Raw genomic sequence first — 18,813 nt, forward strand, 5'->3', positions numbered from 1 at the left:
TATAACGAGCAATTTTAATCTCGACCCATTTGTTCGCAAAGCGAGCAAAATGTTCGCCGATCGAGTGGAGACCGATTGATAAATGTGCGTCCTGTGGCGGCAGGGGGCGCACGGTGGCCCACAGCTGTTTGTTTTCCAGCTGTGCTGCGCTGCACGCACCGCGTGTTCGTGCTGTGGGGGAGGGGTCCCTGTGGTGGCATTGTAACGGGTGGCGGGAGGGGAGCGGTAGTGTAGTGGTTAGCGCTCTGCGCTACGAACCCGGCGATCCGAGGTCAACACCAGTGATGATTATATGAACCGGTCTTGGGCCTCCCCTAGGTCGACTCAGCCTCAAATGAGTACCTGGTGCGGTGTGTAAACATCGCCACTAGGGAGACAAAGGTGGCAGAGAGTGGTGCTAGCCACCTACCCTTCGTGTGCTATACCGGCCTTCTTGGGTACTCGCTAACAGCGCTTGCCCCATACAGTCTGTTAAGGCATTATGCAGGATCTTACACTGTGGTTCTTCATGTGTGGTAAGTGTTACATTTTATTACTTAATTAGTTCATGAAGCCTGTCTTTGCCCGGCAAAAGTTTCCAATAAATATAATAACAAACCTGATGTGATTTTTTAAATCTACGATCAGACACTAACAATTGCTCCAAAAATGTGTATTTTTCAGCAAAATAGATTGTTGACGACTTCAGTCAACTTGTATTTAAAGACATTACACATAGTAAACTACTCAATTTAAAGATTTCGTTATTTTTATATTAGAAAGAACAAAAATGTATGAACTTAATACTCCATGAGAGCTTCGATATTTGACCGTTTTCGAATTATTCAGATTTGAACATTATAAACGCGGATATTTTTATTCAAACCCACTTTAATACGAAATATCTCAAAAACCCAAAAAATCGAACAATCGTCCCCGCTTTAATTGTATTTGCTATTTAACTCTCTATCAAACGAAAAAATCCGCAGTCTTGTATTTTGAACGGTTTGTGACACGCGCAAATATTTTTATGGGGCACTTCAAACTGATATTTGGGGCCCTTAAAATGAAAATCTCGGATTTTCTAAATGTTTTTCTGTTGGTGTCCTAAAAGCTACATATGTACCTAATTTCAGCTTTCTACATTGTCGGGAAGTACCCTAGAGGCGTTTGAGACAGGATTAAAGTATTTAGATCGATTTTTTATTATGATTTGTATATCTCATGCTAGAAAAGTGGAAAATGTTGGTGTTGAAACGCAACTCAGCTTTTAACATCAGAGGAGTCAATGGAGAAATGACGATCGTTTAACGTTTTTTTTGCTTAGCGAGCAATTTTCGCGGAATGTATCTCGCTGATGAAGCGAGACACGGCCTGTAATCACGAAGAAGTATACTACTGTGCTTGAAGGAGAACATTTTCAATCGGTGCACATCTGCTCTGACGCATGGGTCAGAAACATTGACGGTGACCAAAAGAAAGAGGAACACGTGGATCGGAGAGCATACAAACATCCACGCACACATTTGAGCAGTGGTCCTTCACCTTCACGGCAGCCTTGCACCCCTCTGGGTCTCAATCGTTAAACAATGTATAATGTTATTAAATACATAAATGTTTGATGAAACAAAGTAGTTGTACGTACGTGCCCGTGCTTAATTTGTGTTTCGATGATTTACCTTCTAAAACTATACTCTTAGGTTTTTCGGTAAAGTCACATAGGTGAAAAATAAGTAATAAAAATAATAGAAATAGTAATTGAAATAAAATAATAGTGATTTATTATTTTATTTCTATTATTATTTCTATTATATAAAAATAATAGAAATAATAATTGAAATAAATAATAGTGATTTATTATTTTATTTCTATTATTATTTCTATTATTTTTATTACTTATTTTTCACCTACGTGACTTTACCGAAAACCCTAAGAGTATGACTCCTTGCAGTCACGAACGCTTCAAATCTAGAACTTCTCAAACTAATCATGGCCATGTCTCGCACCCCGAGAAGGGGCATCTCGCAACCCCAGGGGCTGCGTGCACCCCAGGTTAAGAACCACTGAATTAGAGACATCTTAATGGCACTTGAGAAAAGTATACGGAAAGGTCACGTGATGGCCAGAAGAGGTCATGGCTGGTTGGCGAGCCTGGTGATGGAAAGACAGGCCAGGGAGAGAACACGCCATGGAGATGGAGCGATGAGATTAGCTAATGTGAAGAAGCGAGATTGCGATATCGCAGGACCGCGTGGGGAAAGCCTGCATCCAACAGTGGAGAAAACATGGCTCATGATGGCGATATGCCCATCCTGTTTCATAGATCTTGCCAATGTGAGACAGCGCTCAGTACCCCCCTCATACACACATCTGACTCCTATATCATTGTCTGTTTACATGTTAGTACAATAGTCACCCTACATCTGTTTAATGTGTAACTTTATTTGTACTGTCATTGTGCAATCATCAGTCTAAAAATAAACTGCTCAAGCCGACTTGAGCTGCAGGGAATTCATTACCGAACATTTCCGATTTCTCATGCGATACAGTTTGTGTATGCCCCGATTTCCCGTCGCTTCACCTGCTGTCCTCTCCTTTGATTTCCCTTTTTTGGTGAATTTGGTGGCCCAGATCAGTCACATCTTGCGAACGAGACTCATTCTGCTCTGTTATGAACACGTAGGCTTTCGCGACAAATATTATCCATAATATATCTAACCCCCCAAAAAGCCTCTATCATGGATCATCCAGGTCTCTTTGAGCCCTCGCGTGGTGAGACCAAAGCAAGCTGGAAACCTCGGACACAGCCCTTGATTTGTAGACGCGGTGGTTGGCTATGGTCACGCACTGCGGTACATCGGGACCCAACTGTGATGTACACACATGTTATAGAGTGGTAATAGACACACTTCGCTACAGGGGTAACGCATTTATTTAAACAGCTGCTGCTGCTGATATTCCTACGGCCTCCTATACCATGACCACTCGCCGAATCATTTGTGGGGGGAAATCGCAACTTCCCCGAATGCAAATGTTCACTCACTCCAGACACACGAGCACACCGGCTGGTCAGTCGCCTCCGTATTACTTATCTAACGCTCCTACCATGGTTTACTGTTCCGTTGACTTCACTCATTGATTCCTCCACCCATGTAGAGGACTCGGTCTCTCTATGCCAGACTGATTCATCTCATCCACACTGTCAGTGACGGGATGAAAAAAAATGGGCCCAGGCATTTGTAAACACACCGGCTCCTAGTCGGGCTATGGGCAATTATACATTTTAATGGGTTGTGCGACAGACTGTATATGCACTAGTAACTCGACTTGTGATGTGAAGTGTTTCGCGTGGTTTTGCGTGCGATCTCATTGGCCAATTTGGGACTGGGTAAAAAAAACCAAATGCGTGGCCAGTGAGGAAGAATCTGTGGGGCTGCCGAATATGGGGACTTAATGCCAACTAAGAGCGTAAATAAGCAACGAAGCGTACACATTAGAGGCAATGACATTTTAATTTAAACATGTTTTGGTTACTCTGATCACATTTGCAATTTCCTTACACAGAGACCGACCCACTGCTCCTCGGAATGGATCGGCCCCGACCACACTGCAAGTCACGCTCCACTCACCCACGTATTCACTCACCCACCCACTCACCACACTGCGAGTCACGCAACACTCACCCACTAATTCACTCACCCACCCACTCACCAACACTGCAGGTCACAACATTTATCTTTCCGCTTCCTCCCTCGCACGGCTCTGCTTTGGAATTCCCTCCTCCCATCATCCCTTTTCCCAGGCTGTTATAATAACCTTGCTCATTTCAAGAAGCGTGATTAGTATTTCTCGCCCGTTACAACTATATCAGTGCTCCACAATAGATGTTTTGGGGTTTGGTCGCCAAAAGCCTACGTGTGAAACTATAAGAGTGCTGTTTGCCGCTGGCTGCTTTCCATGTTGAGCCTTTGGGCTGACTCCCACAGGGCAGCGTCTCATGCGAAACCTCCACTCCAGTGGGAGTGCACAAGGAACGGATTTCATCATCAGCCATGGTCAATCCACTGCTGGATGAAGGCCTCCCCCAAGCCACCGCCATCTCTCTGGATCGTGCGGCGTAACAATCCAGCTAGCGCCTGGCACAATAAACCGATTTCGATGCTCCATCTCCCTCGGTGGCGGTCCATCTCGGACGCGGTTATATTCCATGGCTGCCAGATGTAACATCAGTTTCGCTGGGCGGACTGTTGCATGTATTGCCAGATGGTGACAAATAGAGACAGCTTGGGAAGGCCTTCATCCAGCAGTGGATTGACCATGGCCGATGCTAATTGTTGTCGTGGCTTTTTTCCGTGCTCCGTGGTGGTGTTTGTAGAGAGATGTTTTTCCTTTTTTACTCAAACGACCCTCAGGGCATGAGCCCACTCCCACCCCCCGAACACGTGGCTCGTAAGAGGCTCGTTAAATGTTCCACACAAGCGGCCAAATGGAAGTCTCCCTGTGTGTGTGTTGAAGCCTCGTAGACTTTTGGGGAAAAGTGCTGTTGGCGACCACCTATTAAGCACCATTTCTAATTAAATCCGACCCGTCGGTCACGTGGGGGAGTGGGTGCGGGGCGGAGGGGGGGGGGGCTTCGACCATACTTCACCACGTCGGTCCGTGCGTACTATATACCTGCTCTGGCACGTGGTACGTACAGAGACACCGTGGCAGTGAATGAAAAATAGGGAGAGAGAAAAAAACTGAAAAGGGTGTCAAAGAAGCATGGAGAAAGAGAGAGGCGCGTGCTTGGAATTACATGGAGAGACAGAAGGGAGGAACGCGTGGAATGAGGGGGGCGGTGTGGCCAGGAGCGAGCTGACTCACCCGGCCGCCTTTGTCTCAGCAGCGATGTTATTCACGGGCATGCAATTGAAATGTGTTTAATTGTGTTATTAATAATAATGACAGTTCTCTGTCAATCCACTGGTGGATGAAGGCCTCACGCCGTTTGGGTCATGAGGGATGTTGTTTGAACATACTTCACCACGCTGGTCACTGCGGGTTGGTGATGGGCAGGCCTGCGACCCAGTCCAATATGACTCGCCACTGATGGTAGCCGTGGCCGGGACTTGAACTAATTTTCACAGTGCAGTGTGCCAACTCCTGCGCCACTGCCCCAATGATTACATACGTTATTTTGCAACAAATCAAAGCATAACATTGATCGTAAATTTAAACGTAGCCTTTATTTAGACAGAATACATTAAGGAGAGTGCTGCCACACTTTCATGTTTGGCTTCGTGTGGGAATAATATTGAGTAGCCTGAGAAATCCCCACTCGGCATGCAAGGGGATAATACCCGCACCTCCGTTTAACACGGTCGGCTACGTACGGTGCAAAAGAAGTGCAACGGACACACGTACTGAAAACGTTCGCGCAGATGGCTTTACATCTTGCTGTGCTGTCATTGCAACCTCGTGGGGTAATGGGAGTTTCACATATTTGTGCGTGATCCACTAACCCTTGCTTTTAAAGTTGTGGATCACCGGAGAACTTGACCTCTGAGGTCAGATCAGGAGGGAGGGGGAGTGAGGGAGAGGGAGTGAGAACCTCATGCAGAGGGCGGAGGGTGCGTTGCCTCATCCTCGGCTAATTAAAACCACGTTGATGCCAGTCTTGTTGTCGATTAAAGTTTAATCACGAGGCTCGTGGGAACGGGAAGAATCTCCACGTAGAATCATCTCAGAATTCAGCGCCAGAAGTCCCCTGTCCTCTCGCTGCACAAGCCGTCAAGGCGTTATCCCGTCACCACACAGCCCAAACACAAACTCGAGCAAGTACGACACCGTGATTTTGTTGTTATATTTGATGTGTTTTTAAACAAAGATTTTTTTAGGACTCTATCTCTCTGGCTTCTCTGTGCGCTGAAAAGGGCCATTGCCCGACACGTCACCTATATAATTTTGCTAAGGCCACATTGTTATTAACGAGTGTGTTGAGTTATTTTTAGTTGTTCTTGTGCTTGTGCACTACTGACCACACAACAACAGCAGCAGCATAACCACATGTGTTGTTTTAATCAGAATTGTCCTGCCAAGCTTTTATTGCAGTTAGAGATGGAGCGAGATGAAGCGATGTGGTTGGACAAAAACATAAACTGAAGCGGGCCATTTATTTATTTAAAGATTCGATCACATTAAATATTTTCAACGCTGCTCCCTCGAGTGTTGTGTCTACACTGCATTGTATTTAAACACTGTCTTTGGTCTGCGATCACTTCCTGTAGGAATACATATTGAATGCTTGCTGCTGATGATGTTGTTCGATCAGTTCATGCGCAGGATTGAGACGGACGGTAGCAGCATTGGACCGTGATGGATGACAAAACACGTGGGGCGACCTTCATCCAGCTGTAGATAGACAACGGCTGCTGATGATGAAGGGTGACTAACGTCCTCATTATGTGGGAAGGGGTGGCTGGGTGTGCACGTGGACCACAGCCTCTGTGCCAGTTTACGGAACCACACCGGGGCTGCTGAAAACGCACACTCTGCCGGTGACTGTGGTCTGGAGGAGAGTGTTTCTGCTGAATGAAGAGGACTTCTTATTCTCACTCCATCACTCGCTCTAGCTCTCTCCATCCATCCTTCCTTCCCCATGCGTCTTTCTCTCTCCATTCCTACATCTCTCCCGCTACATCCCTCCCTATCCCAGTTTTGTCTTCTCTCCGTCCTTCCATCCTCCCTCCCCCATCTCTCCCTCAATTTCTACTTTTCTCCCTTCCACCCTCGACACCCCTCCCTACCTCTCTCCATTCGAACTTCCTTCTCTCCATGCCTTGCTTCGCTCCCCCTCCATCTCTCCCCCTCTTCATATCTCTTTCCCTCCTCTCGGTGAATCCCTACCTACTTTACTTCATCGCACTCTCCCCATCCCTCCATCCCCACCTCAAACCAAATTTGGTCCAGATATATTGTGACCCCCCCCCCCCCCCCCCCATTTAATTCTCCAAATCGTAATATTCTTTTTATAAAGGTAGGTTTATATATTTCAAACAGAAATGCATATGCAATATGACGAAACAAATGTTAGGGAAAGTCACGTGGATAGGTTTTGAACCTATCTAGGTGACTTTACCGAAAGACCTAAATAATATGAATTCCTGCAGTCACGAAAGCTTAAAGTTAAGCTTGAAATGGTAGGGATCGATTAATTTGACGGGTCAGCAAGACATCTGGACCAAACGCTTCGCAGGACCCTCCTGGAAAATAGTAACGAGACTCTTCAAGGATTTCTCGCGTAAACAATATGACCACTCACAAATAATCCCTCTTACTCCTCCCCCCCTCCTTTCTAATCCAATCCCCCGCAAGCCTACCCCCCCCCATCACCCAGTCCCTCCCCCCGACTTCCACGAAGTGGAGCGTCCATTCGCTGTCTGCCGAATCTCCTGGAGCAAAGTGAAGTAAGCGAGCGGTGGGGGGCGGCGCAGGAGGGGGGCGTCGGGGTTAGGGGTGGCGGGCGGGGGGGGATAAGTCGTACGGATCTGCGTCTCGTTGTCAAAGTGGTGTCTTGACCCCTGCATCCCTCCTCGTAATCCCCCCCCCCCCCCCACTGTTTCCAAAAGGAATCGATGAATGAGAGAGAAACGGTTGACTCCGCACAGGGAGTTGCGTGCGTGCGTGCGGCTTTGATGCACACAGGGAGAGAGAGGGAGGATCCTTGGCCTCTCGCGGGGAATTCCCCGGGGGAATCGCGAACGCCCTTGGGGGAGGAACTCAAGGTTGCTGGCCCGTCGCTGTGTGCACGCGTGTGGACGTGCGGCGGGGAGCGGTGGCGCAGTGGTTTTAGTGCATCGCGACACGAAACCCGGCAAAGCTGCGTTCGATTCTCCACCACGGTTTAAAACATCGGTGGCGAGTGATGTATCTGAGCCTACCGTGTGGGCCTCCCCACCCCCCCCTTAGGTAGACTCAGTCTTAAGTATGTAACTGGTGCGGCATGTAAAACATCAACAATGGGGGGAGAGACAAAGGCGGCCGGGTCTGGTTCTAGCTACGCCTTTACTCCATGATTGCTCGCTAACAGCACTTGCCGCAGCAGCAGTCAATGCCAGGCTATTCGGGGGATCTTTGTCGCCCGAGGCTGTAATCTGATCTCGCGCAAACTCCTCGCTTCAGTTTTTTTTAGTTTGACGTGAGAGAGAAACAGAAATATTTCGACAGAGTATTATTATTGTTGTTGTTGCTGCTGCTGGTGTTGCAAGTGTTACGCAAATTGGGAGGTGGACGCGCGCAACGGATTGCTGAATCCGTCTGTGGCGAACTTCGATGGTTAACCCACAGGCACCTTGAGTTCGATTCCCGGCCACGGCTGGCGTCAGCGGCGACTGATATCTGAACGAGCCCCCCCCCCCCTTAGCACGGGTTGGTTACGTACGGCGCGAAAGAAGTTCGGCATTTTCTTTTTTACCGGGTAAGGCCCACTGAGCTACGCGGCGCTTTTTCTCAGAAGCGACCTGGCCACCACGAATGAGAGCCCAGCGAAGTGGCTTGTCGCGTGGAAATAATGCACGGCAGGCAAAACGAACCTTTTGAAGGGACCCCTGGGTCCAATCAGCCCGCGGCTCTCGCATCAACTGCGTTGCGACGTCATTCTATGTCTGTTGAAGGCGAACGACACGGCAATCGATTCCTCTCGACGAGCTCTACACGATGCGCTAATCAAAGTTTCAAAGTTTAGTTTCTTCTGCGCATTCATCCTCGCTGCTGCGCTTGGACGCTGCAAAAGTATGATCTTGTGTTTTGATTTAGTGTGCTAATCTTTAAAGGTGCATTAAAATGTTTGATACTCCTACTGATGCTCCTGCTGTTGTGGAGTGACTCATGCAGGATTTTGGTGGTACATGTTGTTTATGTCGTTTATTGTTAAATTTCGGTCACAGTTCCTATGATCACTGTTACATTGCGTTTATGGCTTTATTTTGGTGATTTCGAAATGTTTTTTTGGTTTGGCCATGTTTGTTTGTTGTAGTATGTAGTTAGAATGATGGCTTTAATCTAAGTTGTCTTGTGGTTGTAGTTGTTGTTGTTTGACTTGCACCTCACTGGGATTTTTGCACACAGCGTTGGTGTACGTACGGTGCTTTTTCTGGAAGATTTTTTTGCTGTTTTATCCTGGATTTTTTAATTTGCGCATAGTCACTTGAAGATATTTTCTTGTTCCTTTTTTTGTTTTTTGTGGTTGCACCCAATTCAAGAACCTAATGGCTCACAGGGCTATACCAAATAAATGAAACTGAAACTAGACGTGACATGACAACAGAATGATCCGCGCCAGGTGGGTCGCGGCGTTTATGTGCGCGGTGGGACGGAGTCGCCAACAATAAATAAATTAATTACGATTTCGACTTCCGCTTATTCGGGACCCCGGGGTCCCGCCATTAGGTTAAAATACTCTTAAACGCGTGATGTTGATTGTAAACGTGGAGGGAAAAACCCAGAGGACCCGGAGAAAATCTACGCGACCACGGGGAGAGAGACACACAAACTCCAAATCGACAACAGGCGTCGGGGTCGTTATCGAGCCCACAACCTCCTGTATACCAGGCGAGGTGGTTAACATCCCCTAGCCACCGTAATGATGATGAGAGAGGCACGCAAACTCCGAACAAACAGCAAGGGTCAGGGTCGAGATGGAACCCACGACCTCCTGCATAACAGGCGAGGTGGTTAACATCCCCTAGCCACAGTGATGATGATGAGAGAGAGACACGCAGACTCTGAACATACAGCAAGGGTCAGGTTGGGATGGAACCCACGACCCCCTGTATACCAGGCGAGGTAGTTAACATCCCCTAGCCACAGTGATGATGATGAGAGAGAGACACGCAAACTCTGAACATACAGCAAGGGTCAGGGTCGGGATGGAACCCACGACCCCCTGTATACCAGGCGAGGTAGTTAACATCCCCTAGCCACAGTGATGATGATGAGAGAGAGACACGCAAACTCCGAACATACAGCAAGGGTCAGGGTCGGGATGGAACCCACGACCTCCTGTATACCAGGCGAGGTAGTTGACATCTCCTAGCCACCGTAATGATGATGAGAGAGACACGCAAACTCCGAACATACAGCAAGGGTCAGGGTCGGGATGGAACCCACGACCTCCTGTATACCAGGCGAGATAGTTGACATTTCCTAGCCACCGTGGCGCCCAACATACATGGTTCACGTGTATCCATGCCCAATCCGCACTCTGTGGTCAAACAACGAGCTTATATGGCGGCATGAGGTATGGTCAAACAACCCCCGAGACCAACACGGTGTGGGGACGCTCTCATCCAGCAGTGGATTGACAACGCGTTGTACGCGTTATATAATCACAGGGGTCCGCCCTGAAGGGAAGGGGGTCTGGCTTTAGTTTGGTGCCCCCCCCTCGCCTTTGATGTCCCCGCTGCGTGCGTAGCAGCGGTGGGGTAGGGGTGGGGGTGAGGCGAGGGGGGTGGGAGGGAGGGGTGGGGGTGGTCAAGAGGGAGGGGTCGGGGGGTGGGAGAGAGGGGTGGGGGGAGCAGGAGGGTGGTGCGGAGAGCAGGAGGGGGGCCAGGAGGGGGAGTGGGGGGGGTGTCTCCTTCGTTCAACTGTTGAGTCCCATTGCCTGCGAGTAATGTTGGGGGGGGGGCGGTGAAGGAGGTAAGGGGGTAATTGGGGTAGATGAGAGGGGTCACCGATGGAGGGTTATGGGTGGGTGAAGAGGAGATGAGGAAGGTAATGGGGTGAGTGGGGTAGATGAGAGGGGTTAAGGTGTGTGTTAGGTGTGAAGGGGGTATTGTGATGGTTGGGGGTGAGGGGAGGTTATGGGTGAGTGGAAGAGGTGATTGGTGGGTGACAGACGAGTTGTGAGACGTGGGTGAGGGGAGTGGTGAGGTAAGTGTGGGTAGCGGTGGGGCAGCGGTTAGCGCGCTGCGCTACGAACCCGGGGACCCGAGTTCGATTCCCGCTCACGACCAACACCGGTGACGATTATCTTGAACAGGTCCTGGGTCTCCCCTAGGTCGACTCAGCCTCAAATGAATTCCCGGTGCTATGTGTAAACATCGCTACTCGGGAGACACGGGCGTGGTGCTGGCCACCCACCCACCCCCTCGTGTGCCGTGCCGGTCTTCATAGGCGCTACTCGCTGTCGGCACTATCCCCAACAGTTAGACAAGGCTACACGGGGGGGGGGGGCTGGGATCTTTGTCTTTGAGGAGGTGAGTGCGTGGGGAGGCGGAGGCATCACCGGGAAACGCCTCCGCCTGCCTCCCTCCCTCCCAGTGCGCGTCTCCGCTCCCTGTTTGATGTGCTCCTCAGAAACCCGAGCGCGCGTGTGTTCAAGAGGAATGTCCCCCCCCCCCCATGTGCGCCTCATTACCAGCTCCCGTGTCTTGCTCCTCCTCCTCCCCGTGTAATCGACGTCTCCTGCGCCTCATTCATCGAGCGTCGCGCATCGAGCGAGCGTAGTGGTGGCCCCAAGCTAACTCGGGTAAGAACCCTGAACCGTCGATTCTCTACGGTGATGACAGTCGCGGTTGTGGTTGGCCATGTCCCTGTGTGTTTACATGTTGGTACAATAGTCATCCTGTATCTGTTTATTGCTTCTGTAAATTGCCCTCCTTGTGGGCAGCTGGTATTTTTCAATCCCTTAAACTTTAAACGTAATTGAACGTAAATAATTTATGAAATACGGCAGGGAATGGGTCACTGTGGAATGTTCATGGGGACAACAAAAATGTACAACAGTAAAACTGTCGTGTTAACGAATAGCTGAGGGGGATAAAACAACGAATCACCTATTTGTTATTTATTTAAGTCAGAATGTGTGTTTGTCGTCTGCTGTGTGCTGTGTACAAGTGGCTCTGCTTGTGAAGCGCCTCTCGAACTATGTTGGTCAAAGACAGAGACACAAAGATGTCTCTTCATCTACCAAAAGTTGCGGGACCCCATGGTCGAAACCTTCCCTACTCGCCCAGATCGATGGCGTTCAAGTAAACGATTTTAAATTGCAAACATGTTCTTCATGGCGTTCAGTTCGTGGCTAACGGCGTTCTAAATAGCCAGCGACTCGGAGAGTATGAGGAACCTTTGATGAGATTTTAAGTTGAAATTTTTTTTTACAAACAAAACATTTGTAATCGTACGTATGTTTTTGTCTCTTAACTGTGATTCTTAATGTGTTATTGTTAGTGTTTAATGTCATGTTAGGAACACTTAGTTCCTCCAGTTTGCCTGGGTGAAAAGTGTCGGGATAAGTTTTGCCCATTCCTGTCCAGATGGTGCAACAAAATTAATATCGTAAAGAAACAAATAAAATACACATGATCTGCCCGAGCCTAACTCTCAGCTGCAGGGCATGCATTGTTTAACATAGATTGATGTTTGTGCAATACGCGGACTTTTTGCGCTGGTTTATATTCGTTTCATGCTTGTTACTTTATTTTATTTGCTTTTTTGGTCACCCAGGTCACTCTTGCAAACGAGATGATTTCCTGGTCTATCCTGGTCTCTTGCTCATCTTATTCCACAAAAATCTACTGAAACTATTTTAAATATCTCCTGCAGCAATTCCTACAGGATACTTTCTTTCTGGGCTTCCTTGAAGAGATAGGAGATGCAAGTTGGCTTAACTTATACATTGATGCAATGTTAATGTTTATTTTAATCTTTGTATCAAGCCAAACAAGGTGAACCTATTACAATTCGCTGTATGTCCATATCAGTGAGATATAAACTGAACTATTAATAGGTATGATATAATGTGACAAGATCACCTGCAGTGGGCCAAATATGACCATAGTGCTTTGCACATGCGATCAACACGCATCAACAGTTTGCTCCAGGCTGCCATGCAGCAACGCGTGTTTGGGCAAAATGCATTGTTGTACCGGACTTATATGCTCCCGTTGTCTATGCTCTACCACACCGCCTTCGCCAACCGGCACTGAACCAGCCTGGCGAAGTATGGTCAAATAACCCCCACGCCCCGCACTTGCGTGGGGGAAGCCCTCATCCAGCAGTAGATTGAGAAAGGGCTGCGCGTGTGCCCGTGTAAGTAAGGGACGTAAGACGGAGCGCACCCACCAATATCGACTGGCAACCCAGCAGCATTTGTTTAGCAAGCCTGACTCTGCTCATGAGACCCGTGCACAAATCAAAACCGCTCCGTGTGTTTCCAACCTCAACAAATGCTGCCGGTTTCTTAAATTCCCCGACAACACCCCTGGCCAAACCAGCAGCATCAACATGTGCACCACAGTCGAACGGCAGGTCGCGTGTGGTGGTCGGTTAAAGAGTGGGTGGGTATTCCCGCTTCTTCGTGGAGGAGTAGACCAAAATACCACCTAATTTCCTGCCATTTCCTGCCTAAAATCCAGATATTGTGGCCAATGTTTAGCAAATTGTTGTTTTCATTTACAAATTTTTGTTTATAGCAATATATTGGGGGGGACATTTTGAACATATTAGAATATTGGGGGGGATGTGTGTCCCCCAATATAGATTGTAATTACGGCCTTGTCGAGATCTCCTTCGAGCAGAGACCCGTCGGCCAGCAGTGCCACGTGTAAGGCATTGGCAGGGCTGCGCCTTCACCTCTTTTAAAAACCAAGCGACAAACAGCTTTCTCTTTCCACCGAGACCATATCTGCTCGCCTGGGGCAAAGGGGGCTCGTGGACAGGGGAGGGCTGTGGTGGCGGTGAAGGGGCGCGTGGGATGAAGGGGGTGGGGGATTGATGGGGCTTGGGGTCTCGAGTCCCCGCTACTGTATGTGGCCAGACCCCGGGCAGGGCGCAAGCGGTCATGGTCGTCTTTGAGACCGTGCGCAGATCCTAGTCGGCGTGGCTCGGGGGTTAATGCGTTAAACACGTGCGTGCTCCACCCTTATCCATCCCATCTCATAACTCCTTCACCGCCACCGGGCACAACCACCAACCAAGCACCGCTACCACCACCCCCCTCCTCCACCACCACCAACACAACCACCGTCTCCACCAGCATGGGTTTCTGGATCACATTACCCAGGCTGGGCCTCTCTCCACTACGGAGCTAGCTCAAGACATCGGTCTCTGCGGCTGGGATGTTGCATTGAGGGAGCGTGACATGAATCCATCATCATCACATTCATTGTAATCATCATCATCACCACCACCACCATCGTCGTCACGAGCATACTTGGGGGCGAGGAGTCTTTTATTGTCTGGACTGTGAATCGTGAGTCGCAATGAGATTTTATAAATCCATTGGTGCGGAGTTTTGAGCAATTATTGCCTCGTGTGCGTGACGTTGTGGGTTTTCTACGTATGCTCTGAATTTTCCGACCCAACTGATGACGGCACACGTTCAAAACAATGTAGCCTTCACGGCTAAACTTCCACATGGAGCAGGGTCCTCTTGCGAACGAGTCTTGAAACTTGGCGACGCTTTATTGGGTAAATACACGGCATAGTTATTTTATGTTGAAACTGAGAGGTGGTGGTTGTGTGTGGCCTGAAATATTGCTCATTCGTGTGCGAGCGTCGCAGTGACTCATGAGTGTCTAATTTATGTCCATGTCACAAAAATGTAACTATCGGTGATGCAGCTGCTGCGTTGTCAGTGGTGCACACACAACAAAACAACTCCACGTTTATCAGTACTGCTGCGCGTGGCCTTAAAAGGAAGGATTATATGATAGGCGACGTTACGGGCAACGGCCCTTCCTCAGAGCTACCTCTCTATCCGCTCTGTGAGCCTTGGAATTAGGGCCGTTGCACCGAAACGTCGCATATCGTGGTACTTGTTATTTTCTATTTCCGCAATGTTGTCGACGCGCGTGCCGAGTTTGGTGTCCATAGTCCATGGCACACCCCCGATTAGCACGGTCGGCTACGCACGGCGCAGAAGAAGTTCTACATTCGTACAGATGTACGTACGAGGCGCCGCGGCTGGTGATGCGCTGTTGGTAATTGGTGCCGAGTCATTCGGCGTCTTGTGTTGTCACTCTGGCTCAGCTGGAGGAAGCCGCGCTGCGATTTGGCGATGGAAGTGTCCGACGTGAACCTCTGCCGCCGCTCGTGTTGGGAAAGTGGCGGAGAGAGAGAGATGTTGACTCTTCTGGGCTTCTCTCTGGAGTGTTTATGAAGTTGGCTTGTATTGAACCACCGTTTTCATCATCTTCAGCATCATGAACCACGTTGCCAACTTCATTGTTATTATTATCGTCAATTACTAACCATGATCATCAGCAGTATTAAGCACGAGTCATCATGAACATCTGCGTCTGATATGTTTTGTTATAATCACAACATAATCATTAAACACATCACGATTATAATTTAACAGCCGTACACTATCAATCATCATCATTGTTACAACGTAATTATTAATCACATCACAATCATCATTCAGCAACAAATCACAGCAGCATCTCATCATATTTCACCATCATTGTCATCATCCAACTACGACAATAATCATCAACATATTCAACGCCACCACCACCATCATTATTCGTGTCGTCATCGACAGCTCTCATCATCATAATCATCCTGGTTCCTCTTCTTGGTTCTCTCGGTAAAGTCACGTATAAGGGAAATAATAACAAGATGAATCCCTGCAGTCACGAAAGCTTTAAATCGAAATCCTGGTTCCTCTTTACGCGCAACTCTGAGAAGCACGAGGAGTGAATTTACTGTTCACAGGATGAGGCTCAGTCAGGACTCGGGCACTCCTGATGATAATTCCCAGACAATTCAGGAATGGGCATCTGCGTTTGGGTGGAAGGAATTGATTTGTGTTGAGATCTGGCACTGCTATTGTCTTGAAATGTTTTTTTGGTATGCTTCACGGCTTTGATATAACTAAGCCGACTGATGATAGCGAAGATTATTGCCATGATTCTGATGATGATGACGATTGCTAGCTGTTTTACCCAAGGAAGCGTTGGCACTCTGCGATCATTCATTGTACGGAAGCGTCAGCGGGCCACACATCCGCGTGCGATGTCGACGAGCGACACGCATGTGCTCTGTATGTGACACCCCTGTACACGTGTCACGACTCGACTCTGGGAGATAGTCTCTCACGAGTCACTGCTGTGCTCCATAGCGCAACATGTTTGGTGAGATGGATGTGGGGATGGGAAGTGAGGGGGGGGGAGTTTGGGGGGTTGTGGGAGGGGGTGTTTACGTCTGTCTACCAGACGTTTGAGGAATTCAGGATGAAGACATGAGAGAAGAATCTCAGAAAAAAATTACTTGGGTTGAGACTCATGCTCATTCAGTCAACAATATGCACTGCAGTTTGATTTACAAACTCTAATGGGTGGCGAGATGCTTGTTGTGGTGGGCTCGATAGTAAGCATGTTAGCAAGTTAAGTGAGGCAGACATAATTCATGTCTGGTCGTTATTCGTCAGCTGTGTGTGTGTTTGTCCGGGTGCTCTGGTTTCCTCCTGTATGTATAAACACTCATTGAAGTGGCTGAAAATATCTTAATGTATAGAGGACTCCAGAGCTTGGACAAGTGTTGGTCACGCGACTCCTCGCCACCTGTCTGTGGCTCCTCAGCAGAGGTCGTGATATGCAATTTGCATGAATGACGACGCTATGTATAACATTCTACAGCATCCGACGTTTCAGGCTATGGTCCTTCTTCACAGCACAGAGAGAGGCCAGAGAGGTGAAGTAGGGACATTATCCGATATGTCGACGATTACACATTTTTTTATTTTTAAGGCCATAGTGCTAATGACTTACGTGTTTAGTTTTCGTTATTTCAGTTTGTTCACCACTGCCAACGTTTCGAGCGGCATCATAACCAAATAAGTTAAATGCAACTAAACATTATTTTCGTCTTCCTCCTCCACCACAACGCGCAATGACATTTTACACAATTTAAGGAGTAACGGTACTGTGGTCGTGAGTTCTCGTTCTCTGAAAGTCGGTATGCGACCCTTTCCACTTCGGTGCATGAAACAGAAAAGAAACGTAACATTTCAATTTCCTGTTCTTGTCGATACTGTCACATGTTTTTTTCGCGAGTTTAATTGGGCCAGGCTTGGGGAGACGCCATGCTCGGAGTATGCACCGAGAGACGGGAAGAGGAGCACATGGATCAGAGAACATGTGCAAGTGAGAGGCATACGCGATCTCGTTGAGCTGTCATTTGTGGTCAGGTCGCTTCTGAAAAAGAGCTCCGTTGCTCAGTGGGGCCTTACCTGGTAAAATTAAATTTTAAAAAAGTTCGTTTAATATCGTTTAGACATCGTTGTGACGGTTGATAAAATAAAGTTGGCTTGGGACAGGGCACATCACGGCTGTAGAGGGCGATGTTTCTGGGGGTCGAGATCGAACCGGGGAAAATGGAGTGAAAAAACAAGCTGCTCTGCATTGTTACGTTGCGGGGACACGAGAGTGGGCGAAGACTTGGGAAGGCCTTCATCCAGCAGTGGATAGATCAAGGCTTATTATGCGTATTGAACTTTTTTAGCACCGTACGTAACCAACCGTGCTAGTCGGAAGTGCGGGGACAGGTCAACAAACTAACCACAAGTTTGAGGGAGGGGGAGGGAGTCCTGAAAAATACTCCGTAGAGTAGTCGACTCTGAGTAAATGATTTAACTTCCTTTTATAGCCGTCTGTGGTGGGATTGTAAAGTGTGCCAATGAAGCTACCATTTGTTGTCTTAAATATATATAATAAAATGTATGTGTGTGTGTGTGTGCTATGAAGAAGGCCCATTCCCCAAAACGTCCCCTACAGTATTATATTCTTTTCCTTTCCAGGCCACTCAGCGTTATTGACGAGTTTTTTTTAATGTGCTTGTTCGCCACGGCCGGCAGAGCAACATCACCATCATCAGCAGCATCAGCGCCACAAAATCATCTGGTCGATATACCGCACTGGACTGTATAGCGTGTGGGTTATCAAGTTTTTATTTTTATCTAAGGAAACTGCTCAAACTTGTGTCTGAGGTCCTGCACCGGCGCCTGCTCATGGAAACAACCTGACCCACGCACCCCGCGCACCCCACGCACCCCGCGCACGTTCACGCGCATCGCTACTCTCTCAAGCAGGTGCCCGTAATGCGGAACGTATGGCGACCGACGTACGGAATTCACCACCACCACCATATGACTTCATGTCCTGTGGATTTCAGTGTTTTTTTTTAGGTTTTCGTTTGATGCGGCCCTGTAAGGCATTCTGAGAAGGAATTGCAGTGAAATATGTGGGGTTTTTTCTTTCATAATCTATAAAGGCGCAAGGATAATTTAAATTCAGGAGTGTTTCCCCGAATCTGATTAATATTAATGTATCTGGCTTTTGCGTCGAAGTTTCTCGTTCAATGACGTTTTTGCTTAACCAGGTGAGAACTCAAGAGACCAGGATGAGTGTCATTTGCAAGAGCGACCCTTGGGCATTGGTCTGCCAGTAGGGGGTGATGATTTCTGCCGTGTGTGTAAATCCCAATTGAGTAATATGTGGTGTAATTTTATAATTTAGCAAATTTGTACATTGACACTTGCCGACAGTGGCCCAATCTTGCGACTGATATCTGGGGATCGTTACTGTGTTGTTACGGTTGATACACCCGCAGTATTAACCAGGACTGCCGCCAGATTCGAACTGTGAACCTGGACGAGTGGCGAACGTGCCACTGGGATGGGTTACCCGCTAACTTTCCTGTTATTCTGTTCCTCCAATGTTTTCCTTCACGAACAATTCACATGCGTGCTTGGAATGTCTACAGGGTGCTGCCGCGATGTAATGGTTAGTCCACTGGACTTGCAATCCACAAGCAGTCGAAACGATGGTGGAAATTTCTATCCACCCA

General features: G+C 48.1%; 1 protein-coding gene across 7 annotated transcripts in view; it reads left to right on the top strand.

Moving 5' to 3' along the window:
- The first annotated feature begins 11,383 nt into the window (after window positions 1-11,383).
- COL7A1 (collagen type VII alpha 1 chain) overlaps window positions 11,384-18,813 on the top strand; it is a 274,004-nt gene continuing 266,574 nt past the window's right edge. For 4 of the 7 annotated variants that reach the window (XM_061552030.1, XM_061552024.1, XM_061552028.1 and 1 more), the window contains exon 1: window positions 11,431-11,488. The gene's annotated coding sequence lies outside the window, so the exon portion shown is untranslated. Of the gene's footprint in view, window positions 11,489-16,542; window positions 17,112-18,813 lie in introns of those variants that run through there. The other 3 variants (XM_061552027.1, XM_061552026.1, XM_061552025.1) reach the window with 2 other exon arrangements.

Source organism: Lethenteron reissneri, chromosome 15 (genome assembly GCF_015708825.2).
Source record: "Lethenteron reissneri isolate LAM-NWPU_2019-01 chromosome 15, ASM1570882v1, whole genome shotgun sequence".
In the NCBI taxonomy this organism is placed as follows: domain Eukaryota; kingdom Metazoa; phylum Chordata; class Hyperoartia; order Petromyzontiformes; family Petromyzontidae; genus Lethenteron; species Lethenteron reissneri.